Below are 12,201 nucleotides of genomic sequence, written 5' to 3'. Positions count from 1 at the left end.
AATGACTGAGAAGCTTCCTGCGCCCTTCAGCAGCCCCGTTTGCACAGAAGTGATTTTCGTTGGTTTAACCGAGCAGGCCTGGCAAGCCCTCTATTTGGCAACATCCTGGTAACCAGCCATCTGTGCACCACGCAGGCTCCCAAGAGATAAAACTGCATTTAGAAAAGAATGTATATTTGCTAATGGCGACTGTTCGCTAATTCAGACGCCCACTGGCCCCTCTTGGGCATAAATGAAGGGAACCTGACTCTGCCTATCAGACAGCAGCCCCAGGACCCCAAATCTAGGAACCCAGAGTCAGGACAGTCCTGGCGCCCAGACCCAGCTTCAGTGTGGGCTGGACTCAGCCTGGACCCTCACATCTATGGGTCCCCAAACCACGCAGAGGCAGGAAGGAGTTAGGGGACTAATCATGGAAATACACATGTGCAAGCAATCAGGTTCATTTCTCTCCAAAATCTCTTCCGGAAGGGAAGGGAAGAGAGGAAAGGGGGAAAATCTCAGACAAGAAAAGGGGCATCTTGAAACCTGTGTCAGAGGGCACTGCAGTATTAAGAGGACCTCGAGGTAAGAAGCAATGGGCACATTTAGCCGGGGGAGTCAGTGAGTTCATTCATTCATTCAGCAAATATTTACTGAGCGCTCCTATTGTAGGCAATGATGTGAAAAACGCAAAGTCCCTGCTCTCAGACATCTCACCTTCTAGGGGAGGGAATGGCCAATAAATTATTTATTATCTAAGCTAGATGATATCAGTTAATGATAAGTGCCGTGGAGGAAATGAGTCAGAGTAAAGTAAAAACGGCTGGAGTGAGTTGTTTAGGTTGGATGGTCAGAGTCCTTTTGGAGGAGATGACATTTGAGTTGAGAGCCCGATGATGAGGAAGCACAGTCAATAAAGTCACTGTAAAGAGCATGTATAAAGGGCCCGGGGTAGAAGCAAGCTTGGCATGTTCTAGAAACAGAGAGAAGGCCTTTGCAACAGAAGTACAGTGATCACAGTGAGTGAGGGGAGAAGTGTTAAGAGACAGGCTCACAGAACCAGGCAGGGGAAGTAGACCCAGCTTCAGAGTTTAGATTTAATTTAAAGTGTCTTGGAGGGACTTCCCTGGTGGCCCAGTGGTTAAGACTCCACGCTTCCAATGCAGAGGGCGCTGTTCAATCCCTGGTCAGGGAACAAAGATCCCACGTGCCATGCGGCCAAATAAAATAAAATAAAATAAAGCCATTAAAAAAAAAAAATGTAGGGTTTCCCTGGTGGCGCAGTGGTTGAGAGTCCGCCTGCCGATGCAGGGGACGCGGGTTCGTGCCCCGGTCCGGGAGGATCCCACGTGCCGCGAAGCGGCTAGGCCCGTGAGCCATGGCCACTGAGCCTGCGCGTCCAGAGCCTGTGCTCCGCAACGGGAGAGGCCACCACAGTGGGAGGCCCACGTACCACAAAAAAAAAAAAAAATTTAAAGTAAAGTGTAATGGAGGGCTTCCCTGGCGGCGCAGTGGTTAAGAATCCACCTGCCAATGCAGGGAACACGGGTTCGAGCCCTGGTCCGGGAAGATCCCACATGTCGCGAAGCAACTAAGGCCATGCACCACAACTACTGAGCCTGTGCTCTAGAGCCCGCGAGCCACAACTACTGAGCCCGCGTGCCACAACTACTGAAGCCCGTGTGCCTACAGCCCGTGCTCCGCAACAAGAGAAGCCACCGCAATGAGAAGCCCGCATGCTGCAATGAAGAGTAGCCCCCGCTCGCCGCAACTAGAGAAAGCCTGTGCACAGCAACGAAGACCCAACGCAGCCAAAAATAAATAAATTAAATAAATAAATTTTTAAAAAGTAATCAGGGTCTTTTCTAAAAAAAAAAAAACGAAACCAAAAAAAAAGTGTAATGGGAAGCCTACGGAGTAGACAGACTTAATTTTATTTGAATTTTTAAAACTCCGCTGTGGCCGTCATCAGGAGAATGGGTAAGGGGGGACAAGAAGCGAGGAGACCAAATAGGAGATGAAAATAATGGCTCAAAAGGAATCTAATAAACTCATTTATGCCTCAAATTCTGTTCCTTAGCTCCTCAGACTCGCAGTGAAGTTAGAAATGGGAAGCTGGTTAAAGGGAGATGTTTGTTCTTTAATGCAACGACAGCCAACCGGGTCAAACATGAGACGAGAGAGGGCGAGTACCAGGCCCTTCCACAGAGGGCAGGACCCAGCCACCTCCTAAGAAGAGAACAAGCAGCCATCTGTTCTGGGGCCTGGGAGCAGACTAGCTCCTGCCTTGTGCCCCTTCCAGCCCTGGGACTCTGGGACTCCAAGACCAGGACTCCTGGACACTCCTGAGGCTCGGACGCCCTCATCCAGGCAGCTTGCAGGGCTGTCGCTGGCTCTCCCATGTGAGAACCTCAGGATCATCCCTGACACCAGCCTTCAAACCCTAAGGACAAAGCAATCAATGGCTGCTAACATCACAAAAGCAGACAACTGGACAACCTCCACGGGCATGGTCTTACCAAAAAAAAAAAAAAATCCAACCCAAATCTGATGGAGCTTCTAAAACTAAATACCAACTTACAGTTAAATAGGGGACAGCAGAACATGTGAAATGACACTCAGAGACTCCATCCACAAAATTCTGACTCTGGGACTCTCCCCAAGACAAGCAACACAGTTTCTTCAATAAAGAAATCGTACGGGGGGGAAAAAGAGTTGGAGGAGAAAACTTATAATGAGACATATCACCAATCACACTGGATTTTGTGAATCCTGGCCCAAAAAAACTTTTGAAAAACTTTTAGGAGGCGATTAGGGAAATCTGAACACCAATTGCATGTGATATTAAGAAATTATTGTTAACTAAGGGGGTCTGATCATTGCTAATTTCTTAGAAGAATTCTTATCTTTAAGATGCATGAAATATTTAAGAATGAAACGATATAATGTCTGGGATTTCTTCAAAATAATCTTGTGGAGGAGTGGATTGGTAAATAAATGAAACAAGATTGGAGTGGATAAGGGTTGAAACTGGGTATTATATTACACTATTCTCTCCACTTTGCAGCACACTTGAGAATTTCCACAATAAAGGGGTTTTTTTAAGCTAGGGATGAGCTTTTTCTAATACCGTACACAGGAATAACCCACTAGACATCCTACCGACAATGGAGAGTCCAGGCTCATTAGAGTCACTGTTCTGCCTCCCCACAGCCTGCCATTCGTGATTTGCTGAACGATGAGTGAAGTTATATTTTCCTCCTCATAAATCCCACGGTGGGAGTTGTCCCAAAATAACTACTCTACCCCCCCTGTAAAATGTGGATTTCTCTTTCATTTATGCTAATTAACCTCTCTCCAGTTCAGAATGTCATACCCGCAGCCAACGGACTTTACCCGTACATTTCAGAAGGCACAAAATTTGACTCTGTTCCTCTACCTCAGTCTTTCCAGCTAAAGATCCCCGTTTCCACCTCAGAGGGCACCACTCCCTCACCATCTACTTCTATTATTTTTGAAGGGATGTTCTGGATTTATCCTGCTCTGCCACATCTATATGCTCTGAAAATCAGAGCGATTTTTTTTTTAACATTTATGGCTGCGTTGGGTCTTCGTTGCGGTGCGCGGGCTTCTCATTGCTGTGGCTTCTCTTGTTGCGGAGCACGGGCTCTAGGCACACAGGCTTCAGGAGTTGCGGCACGCGGGCTCAGTAGTTGTGGCTTGTGGGCTCTAGAGTGCAGGCTCAGTAGTTGTGGCACACGGGCTCAGTTGCTCTGCGGCATGTGGGTTCTTCCCGGACCAGGGATCAAACCGTGTCCCCTGCATTGGCAGGAGGATTCTTAACCACTGCACCACCAGGGAAGCCCCGAGAGCGCCTTAAAGGAGCTCTCCGTTACAGGGCTTTCCAAACTACCGTCTCCAAGCAAGGCTTCATTCAGGTGCCTCCTTGGAACGATGCTCAGATTCAGTCCCCTCTCAAACACAACATTGTTTCTGTAGGATCGCAGGTGATGGAATCCCTGGAAGATGGTGGGAAAGAAGCAGAGCCCCCAGGTGGTCCCACAACTCCCAGAGAGTCGTCAGGTCAAGACTGATGAGCCCTACCCACATTTCTCCAGGAGGCAAACTGAGGCTGGAGCTTTGGGTACAGTTCTCAGGACCTACCAAGTGTGCCTGGGAGTCTCCTGCTTCTGAGCCCCTATGGGCTACCTGTGTCGTTACCATTCTCCCTGGCACACCTACCTGTCCCCCATATACACTATCTCCAAGTGGCCTGCGGAGGACAGGAAGGTGACAAGGACCACTGGGCCATTACTGCAAGACACACAGTACTTTACATCCCTTATGGTCAACAGCCACAAGCGTTATCTGCACAAGCCTGTCCGTTGAGGTGCTGGGAAAATCGATGGGTGAATCAAGCCTTCTGGGAAGGATGAGGAGGGCACCTGAATCTGACCTGACCCTGTGATGAGAGGCGGAAGGAAGGAGGAACTCGGCAAATGTAACACTCATCATGGAGTTTAGGAAGTGCTTAAGAGGGGCTGGCAGCTGCGGCCTGCTCCAGGGCCCCCCCATGGCCAGTGCCTGCAGAGCAAGGGTCAATCATGTACAGGGAACGAACTTCAGATGCTTAAAGACAAATGAACTCCAGAAAACAAACAGCAAGGGAAGCAAAGGTCACTTAGCACAAACATGAAAGCAAGCCCTCTCTCTCCTTGGCAGCGTAAATCCATGGCCAAAGCCATCAGGATGGCAGGAGCAACAGAAGAATAGGACAAAGGCGGAGGTGAGGAGGGTCACCGCTGTGTGCCTGCGTTGCAGGGAAGAGCACAGTGCATCCAGGAGGACAGACAAGCACCCTGAGCCTGGGACATCCTCACCCCGGCCAATCCCTTCCTGCCCCCTGTCCACGTCCTTCCCCGGTGCCTCACTGCAGCCCCCCACCCCCAGACTATCTCTGCCCAGGCCCACACCTGCCTGGCTGCCTCCTCGGCCCATGTATGGCTGGTCTGGACTACTGGTGGGGCTGTCATCACCAAACATCTTACCTTCGTTTCTGGGACATGGGCCCAGAGAGAGGAGAATGGGAGCAGTTCCAATCAAACGTCTCCATCCCCATGCAGCACTTCCTACCTTTCAGATGCATGTTTACCCACGTTATCTCCCTTGAGCCTTGCACGCCCTTTGTGTAGATGCAGGAACTGAGTCTCAAAGAGGTGAAATCTATCACATCACAGTCAACGGGAGGAGCCAGGACTAGAGCTTCTAGCCCTCTGTGCAGGGCTTTTGCCACGCTCCGCACTCTACACTCAGAGACAGGAGTGTTCTGATGCATCTGCCTTTCTAGGGAGCACATCTCCCTTCTCGTCCCTCAAAACAGGTCCAGGTTGTCTCAGAACAGCCATCCCATATCCTTCTGACTTCAGAGGGCTGGATTGTTCATCCGCCCTGTGCAGATAAAATGCCAAAGGGCACGGAATAGATGAGAATCAAAGTCTACGGGAGAATGGGGCCCAGACCTGGAGCCCTGAGCTCCGGAGTCCTGCTGGCAGCTTCTCCTGCTAGACAAGTGTGCCCTGAGCATCAGTCATTCCTAGATCACCTGCAGAATTTCTGCCATATTCTATACCATTTGTACTATTACCACTGTTTCTACTAAACAGGCTCATTCTTGTGACTTGATACTTCTAATTTAAAGTGATACTTTATATCACCACTGCAAGAGGGAAAATTAGTACCACTGGCCAAAACCAGGAGAGAATCCTAAAAATAGATAGTACAAAAACAACTTAAGTTATAGGCAGGCACTGTTCCCCAATTTAAAGACCCTGAGCCAGAGGTCTGTTCTCTTTGCTATAAAAGGGAGATTAGCAAGTGTTAAAGAGGTGTTAAAGCCAGACTAGCACCAATCTAAAACTTTCCCCTTGAAGAAATTACAAGGATTAGCAGAGAACGGAAAAGGGAAGAACTTTCCCACTAGGTGACTCAATGTTACTTCATGCTTAACCACCTTCAGTTACTTCACTGAAGATTCATCCTGCACTGTGGGAAACATCAAATTAGACTAGGTTATAGGAAGTGGGACAGGAGGGATGAGAGACAACCAAACCATAAGCGGCAACCCATGCCAGCTTCTCCAAGTGCTCCAGTTAGTTCATTGCCCGTCACCTCCCCCAGGCACATCCAGCTTCTGGGCAAGCCCAGGGGCCACCAGTCACCACCCAGGCATCTATGGCTCCACTGCCCTTGTCTTAGCCCTTGTCCAACGCAGAACGCAGCACTAACTCCGAACTCCTCTGGAAATGAGGATGCAGCAGGGCCACCAGCAGTTACCCCAAATCCCCACAGCATCTCTGTGGACAGTCAACTCGAATGACCCCTGGTTGCTGGGAAGCTCTGGGCTCATATACCCTAGCAGAGGAGGGAGGCTATGCCAGCCTGTGTGGGCAGCTCCCTGGGGTCTCGTGGACATCACGTCTGTAGCTAGGGGCTGCAGCCCCGGAAGCAACCCCAAAAGCTCCTTTGTCCATCCCAAACCCCACATGTCTCACCCCATAGGTCCTCCAGCCTATCTCTGAAATCGCCTGAGAGAACGATTTTCAACACCCAGGATCAAACAATTAAGAGAGTAAACCCAAGAAAGGTGAAGAGTCAAAGACAGAAAAACCCAAAGACAGAGGGACACGGAGGCAGGGGTGGAGGTGGTAAGCAACCTCCAAACTTGCTCCTCGCCTGCCGGCACCTTGCGCAAAGCTAGCAGATCCCGACCTGGCCGGCACCTCGCGGGCTCAGCCAAGTTGCAGAGAAGCAAATGGCATCCCCAGCGTACCGGGCCATTCGGGCCTGAGCCAGGGACGGTCGCCCGGGTCGGATCAATACTACTCGCGCTGCAGGCTTTGGGAAGGGCGCCGCGATAGGCAAATTCGGGGAGTGGGAGTGAAGGACTTGGTGACCCTCTGTTGGGGCTGAAGTCCGAAGGGTTCTCCCAGCCGCCCTCCGACCCAGCCAATGCCCTGCCCGGGCTTTCCCATAACAGCCAGTGTCGGCGGCTAAGCTCCGAACTCGCTCCCCAGACAGCGACCGGAGTAGAGGCTTTTCCCCATCCAGCTCGAAGCCAAACGCCCTCTTGGAAAAGTCCACCCCAAAGAAAACGGGAATTTAGCCCGAAAGCAGCGGGAAGGGGGAGGTGGCGCTGCCAGGCTTTACCTTTTCTCTTTACTCTGTTTTCGGGATTTGTGCAGGAGTCCGATGAGCACCACGGCGGCGCGGATCCCCGCCTTTCGGCAATGCATCCTCCCCGCGGGCTGGGACATGGCGAGGCCGCCGGCGGTGCCCGGCCGCGCCCTCGCCCGCCCGCCGCGCGCCCCCGCCAGCCCCGCTCCGCGCGCTCCGCGCCGCCCGCTCCCGGCCCCTGCGCCCGCGCCCGGGTCCCCGGCTGCTCGCCTCGCATGGGCCCCGCCCCGCCTAGGTGCGCCCAGGGGGTCAGGTGACTGGGTGCTCACTTCCCGGCGACCTTCAGTGTCTCCTCGGGGCCCGCCGGGCGGCCGGTGCCCGCTCCCCCAGCGCGGGCATTTCCAAGGCTCGCTAGGGGCGCGGCCCGGACGGGTGGCTCCGGGGCTGTAGCTCCGACGCGCCGCCCGCGCCCCGGACCCCGCCCCGGACCCGCCTCTCGGGCCCCGGCCCGGGGCGCCCCGGCTGAGGGCGGTTCAAGCGGGCCGGCCGCCACCGAAGGAAGACGGCCGGCTCGCGCTCAGCGCTCCCGGGGCTCGGCGCCCGCGTTCGCCCTCTGCCCCGCGCCCCGGCTCCTTCCCGTCCCGCCGGGCGGCCAGGCCCCAGGGCTCCCTCGCCTCTCCTTGGTCCCCTCCTCAGCGCTCCGTGTCTCCCGCCCCCGCTGGCCGGGCCCCGGGCTCCCTCCCCAGGCGAAGGCGGCTGACGCGCTTTCCCAGCCCGGCCCGCCGAGATACTTCTCCGATGCTGTCACTGTCTTTAAAACAGAGGGAGAAAAAACATGCACCGAGAGGAAACGCGCGTCCTCAGTCCAAGCGAAACTGCCTTCGCGCGCGGGCACCGCCTCAGGCCTCCTCTGCCCGGGGCCAGGCTGCCGGGCGGTTAGAAGGGCATCCCGCGTCCAGCGCGCGGCGCCCGCCCTCCCGGGCCAGGGATCCCTGGCGTTTTGACTCGGCCGGATGCTACCTCTCACCTTTCCCCAAATCCCGGAAAGGACTGTCATGCGGGGGTAGAGGGATCTACTGCAGAGTCCGCATCGATGTGGGCTGGGGTCAGTCCCCCGGTTAACATTTGTTTTCCCGGCCCTGGGAGTTTGACAAAACATAGGGTCAATGATAGATTTCCTGGCTGCTACACCTGCACCTCGCGTCCCAGGTTGCCAGGGAGACGCAGGTGGGGGGGAGGGGGACCCTACTCCACGGCAGCCGGGGCCCCAGCGCGGGCTGCCTCACACACCCAAACGTGCATTCTTCCCCTCCTCCTGCACACCGCGTGCACGCTTCTCCTTCACTTCAGAAGCCAGTTGGTGGGGAAAGGGCCCTGGCCCGGTCTCTACTACGGGCGTGGGGTGCTCCTAAGCCCCACTCAGTCACTTCCATTTGCTGCCAAGAAGCCTAGCACCCTCTCACCACCCTCACCTCCCCCCACCCCCTGCTTAACTACTGGCTTTGCTTCTCCTTCCATCCCCCTAGGGAAGGGAATCGGCAGAGGACTGGAGGGAATTAAAACTAGCCAATTAGTCCATCTTTGGTAACAGCCCTGTTGGGGCCAATGAGGTCCCTGAGGCAATTTGCCTTGTTTTTTATACAGTCTGCAGTTCAAGCAAGCAGAGAAAATCCAGACAGGGAAGCGGACCTTGCTGGAGAGGGGACGGGGGCTGCGAATGAATTCAAGGGCCTGAGACCTCAACCCCTCCTCTCCAGTGGGCACAGCTTCTTGCTGGCATTGGGGGGAGGGCAGGGAGCGCCAGAGTGGTGCCAAAATGTGCCTGGTTTATTTATGAAGCATCTATTAGCAATGGCCTCCGCCCCCCTGAGCCTGCCTGGGTGGTGGGAGACCACAGATATAGCCATGGACGGCTATCTATAGCCAGAGAGGAGTGTCCCAGGCCCCACCCCTGGGACTGCAGCTACCCTGGCTTCAAGGACTACACCAGTAAGTGACCTGAGAATCAGTCTGGAAAAAGAGTGGGGAAATGAGTATGTCCTCAGTGGGCAAGAGGGCAGCGCGGCAGCACATACAGCCCGGGGCTCCTCTAGCCTTTACCATACACAGAACCTCTCCATGGCCAGGAGGGTGCTGGAGGCACTGGCTGTAGGTCTAGGCCAGCATGGGGTGTATTTTATCCACACACAGGTAGAGTACACCTCGGTGCAAGACCTGAATCCCTCCCAGGTGGGTGAATGTGGATGGCTCCCACCTACGCCCCACTGCCTGGGAGGTATTTTAGATCAAGTTCATCAGTGAGAAACAGGGCATTGGCATGAAAGTGAAAAATCTTTCCACCAAGCGGGTAACTTTATTCATTGTTATTCTGGGCTTCCAGGCCCTCTCAACTCATCTACAACCACAATGTTTCCAGCCCCGGTGTGGCTGAAAATATAAGGTTGTCCCCCAAAGACCGTAACCTGATCTGATTCCTAGCGCCCTAAAAGGTAGAAGTTTTCTGGGGGTGGGAGAGCCATTCCTTCTGCCCACACCCCACACAGGAAACACCAAAGCATAAGGACACCCATCAGTGGCAGAGAATGTAATGGCCATCTGCTAGATGTGGCCATTCCACCAACATTTACGAAACAATTAGGATGCATCCAGCTTTGTGCAAGAAACTAGGGTAAGAGAAATGTAAGAGACCATCCTTGCTCAAAACAAGCAGGGCTAACACACATGAAACCACAAAACCATCCCATTCCTGGCTTATCCAGTTTATCCAATGTGACCCAGCCACTGTTCCCCCAAGTTAGGCCATTTGCATACCACCTTCACAATGTCTTAATACCATACTACTCAGTTATTTACTTATTAACTTTGCTTTAATTAAATCCACTCACTTCTTAACTAATTTTAAAAGAAAACAGTATTACCACCCTAAAATCTATTATTGCTTGTCATTCATCCCATACAAACATACACAAACTTATTAAATTCTAGCTCAATTCTGTTGCCTGGCGAAGGCTCGGCACCTGAAGCACCTTCGTTAAAAGAGAAAAATAGACAAGCATTAGTTTTTAGCTACACACTTGCATCAAATGAAGACGTTGTCCTTGAAAAAAATCACCAAGTTTGAAAGAGAACCAAAAGGGAACAATTTTTCAGGTAAGTGACTCAAAGGTCTTCTAGGGCCACATCCGTGGGGTACTTTGGGGTGGACGGAGAAGACTGGACACTTCCAGACCACAGGGAGTGAGGTCAGTGAGGACCACAGTGGTCAGAGAAGGGGTCTTCTCCCAGATCCCAGGCCACTGAGCAGCAGTTTATCCTCGGCAGTGTCCCAGCTCACAGGGCCTCCAAGGTCTGTCCCAGCCCTCCCCCCTCCCCAGCACACAGTCCCTGAGAACAAAGTGCTGGGCAGCTGCCAGCCTGGGTCTCTGTCCCAATCTGGGGAAACCCGAAGGCTGAGGGGGCCTGGGTGGGAGCTGGGTGGGGAAGGGGACAGGGCAGTTAATCATGAACAGAGGGCAGACAGCTGCACAGCCCATTCCTAAGGGGCCAGTGGGGTGAAGCAGACAGACACGCATGCTTGGTCCTGAAGAAAAGGGCCTTCTGTGCCTGGGAAGCCGCTCCAGGAGACACATCCGCGTGAAAGCAGGAATCAGCCCCACTGCCAGCGCCCAGGTCTGAGAGTAAGCGCTCCTCCCCACCCCCCACCCACCGCCACTACCAGTGCCTCCACTGCTCCCCAAAAGAATTGCAACCCTCCTTGGCTAGGATCACAGGTAGATGTGAGGCAAGAGGGACTGTGGAGCTATGGGGTAGGGCCTCTTACGAAAACCAGCTATTTTCAGATATCTTGCTTCTCCCCTTCTACAGGGGACAGTGTGCCCAGCCTTCCCACGGATCACACAACCTTTGGAGCAATTCAAGAGTTATACACCTTTAGACCTGCTTAGGACAGGCCAGCATCCCCACTCTCTTATGCCTTTGGGGGTACACACCAGCTCCAGCTCCGAGAGAAATCACTCAGAAGCCCCCCTCATGTCTCTCTGCGGAGCACTCACACCTGTGCTTGCAAGGAGGAGCCAGACTGACATTCATTCTTGGCAGGTACGTCAGCACCCCCTGCTGGACCACGTTACAGTTGCATCTCTGGGATACCACCATATGAGGAAAAGGAGAAAGAGGAAGGGGGAGAGGGAAAGGGGGGGAAGGGAAAGATTGGGAAGGTCATTTGAAGTGGAGAAGCAGTTTCTATTTTGAAAAGAGAGAGAGACGCAGGAGGGATCTTTGCCACACGTTGACTCTCCACCCAGCTCCTAACCTCCCCTCTCAGAGCCCACGACCAGCCCCCAAAGGGGTCCCTCCCACCACAACAGGCTCCTTTGGGGATAGCAACAGACCACGCCCAGGCTGGGCATGGAAGCCAAGCTTGGGAACCACAGCTCAGCCTACTTCCCCGGAGCCACACATGTCACACTGAACAGAGGATCTGCCGAGAAACTGGCTCAGATTTGGGAAAGGGATCTCGGTGACTTGTGTGGCATTTCCGAGCTCCAGGGAGAGGAAACCATGCCTGAGGAAACCCACAGATTCCACTCAGTGGCAGGCATCCAGCCTTTGGGCTAAACATCATCTAGTACCCAGAGCCTGCAATGCATGATGATAACCAGAACTTTGCTGCTTTCCTGTTCAGGAATTACAAGAAAAGAGGGTAGGAGGAGGAAGAAAGGAGTTCCTCACCTATTTCTTGGGCTACTGAAGGTATTTAAAATATTTCTTTTTGGTTTATTTATGGAATTTTGAATCCATGAATCTAAACGGCATGGCTACAATTTTTCCCACAGTAGAAACATTCAAAAGGATTCTTCCATGTGTGAAATTTCTGATGAGCAGGAAGCAGATTTTGCATGGAGGCTGCCAGGGGTCACTCCAGGGAATCGGGAGCAGATGGGGCCAAGGGTGGGTGTCCTGCAGCACAGGCATCTCATGCTCAGGGTCCCCAGTCGTTCCCCACCTCACTGATTAGCTGTTGCTACCGGTGGAGCCACTTCCAAC

The 12,201-nt window shown here is 53.3% G+C and overlaps 1 protein-coding gene across 1 annotated transcript in view; it reads right to left on the bottom strand.

Moving 5' to 3' along the window:
* Positions 1 to 12,201, bottom strand: part of RAP1GAP2 (RAP1 GTPase activating protein 2) — a gene marked incomplete at both ends in the record, with an annotated part of 210,207 nt that overhangs the window by 127,771 nt on the left and 70,235 nt on the right. The gene's annotated exons all lie outside the window — the stretch shown is intronic.

This window comes from Leucopleurus acutus (genome assembly GCF_964270905.1).
Source record: "Leucopleurus acutus genome assembly, chromosome: 19".
In the NCBI taxonomy this organism is placed as follows: domain Eukaryota; kingdom Metazoa; phylum Chordata; class Mammalia; order Artiodactyla; family Delphinidae; genus Leucopleurus; species Leucopleurus acutus.
Note: the sequence above shows the minus strand (reverse complement) of the source record. Positions and strands in the feature narration are given on the sequence as shown.